The 1,497-nt window shown below is 39.1% G+C and overlaps 1 pseudogene; it reads left to right on the top strand.

The window, feature by feature from the left end:
- Window positions 1-553: 553 nt before the first annotated feature.
- On the top strand, window positions 554-1,071 carry LOC118525930 (peptidyl-prolyl cis-trans isomerase A pseudogene; annotated as a pseudogene).
- The last annotated feature ends 426 nt before the right edge of the window (window positions 1,072-1,497 follow it).

Below are 1,497 nucleotides of genomic sequence, written 5' to 3'. Positions count from 1 at the left end.
TATAAATTGAATAATTCCCAGTGCTCACACAGAGCTGGGAATTATTTGCATTTCTTTCAGCCAAGTAGGATTCTGAATTAAGCATGCAAAGTCAAGCATCCAATACAAAATTACTAGACATATGGAAATTTTCAAATGTGACCCACAACCAAGGAAGAAAATCAGTTAACAGAAAGAGACCTAGAAATAACAGAGATCATGGGATTTGAAGACAAGACTTTAAAATATTTATTTCAAGTTTAATAAATATGCTCAAGGATGTAGAGGAAAAAAGAACATAATTAGGAGAGAAATGGCATTCATAGCAAAGAACAAAAAGAATTTTTCCAAATGAAAAATGTAATAGCTGAAATGCAAAATTCACTGGGTGAGCATAAAATAATGTAAAACATTGGAGGAGAAAAATGGAGGCAGGAAGAACTTAAAGGACTATTTAGGCTGAAATATAAAGATAAAAAAAAAGATACACAGCTATTTCATAAAAAATAATGTGACCCAAATAATAGTGGAATTATTATTGGCTGCTAACTCAGAGTCACCATGCTGCCCAGCCATGGTCAACCCCACTGTGTTCTTTGGCACAGCCTTGGATGGTGAGCTCCTGGGCTGCATCTCCTTTGAGCTGTTCGCAGACAAAGTTCCAAAGACATCAGAAAACTTTCCTGCTCTGGGCACTGGGAAGAAAGGCTTTGACTATAAAAATTCCTGATTTTACAGGATTATTCTGGGATTTAAGTGCAAGGGTAGTGACTTCACATGCCATGATGGCACTGGCAACAAGTTCATCTGTGGGGAGAAATTTGATGAGAATTTCGTCCTGAAGCATACAGGTTCTGGCATCCTGTCCATGGCAAAAGATCAACCCAACACAGAGGGTTCCCACTTTTTCATCTGTACTGCCAAGACTGACTGGTTGGATGGCAAGCATGTGGTCTTTGGCAAGGTGAAAAAGGGCATGAATATTGTGGAAGCCATGGAGCGCCTTGGGTCCAGGAATGGCAAGACCAGCAAGAAGATCACCATTGCTGACTGTGGACAAATCTAATAAATTTGACTTGTGTTTTATCTTAACTACCAGATCATTCTTTCTATAGTCCAGGAGTGCAACTCTTCATCCCCATCTGCTTGAAATATCCTATAACCTTTGTGTTCTCACTGCAGTTTTGTGGCTTCCATATTTTCCTTATTCCTTCTAAGTCTTGCTGGATTGAAGAGTTAAGGTTATGATTATGAAATAAAAACTAAACAACAAAAAGAATAGTGGAAGAGCATCTTCAAATTGCTGAAAGAAAAAAAAATGTGCCAAACTATAAATTTCTGCACAGTATAAGTACCATTTAAAAATGAATGTGACTCAGTCAAGCTTGCCTCAGTCCCAGCATGGCAGACCCCTTACCCAGAAGACCAGCACAAACCCCTGCCCACACCTTGTCTCTAAAGCCTAGAGTTTTAAAAGTCTGCAGGTATGGCTGGGATAGAGCCCAGAGGGCACTTACT

This window comes from Halichoerus grypus, chromosome 3 (genome assembly GCF_964656455.1).
Source record: "Halichoerus grypus chromosome 3, mHalGry1.hap1.1, whole genome shotgun sequence".
NCBI lineage: Eukaryota > Metazoa > Chordata > Mammalia > Carnivora > Phocidae > Halichoerus > Halichoerus grypus.
The sequence above is the reverse complement of the archived record's forward strand: the minus strand, read 5'-3'. Positions and strand labels throughout refer to the sequence as shown.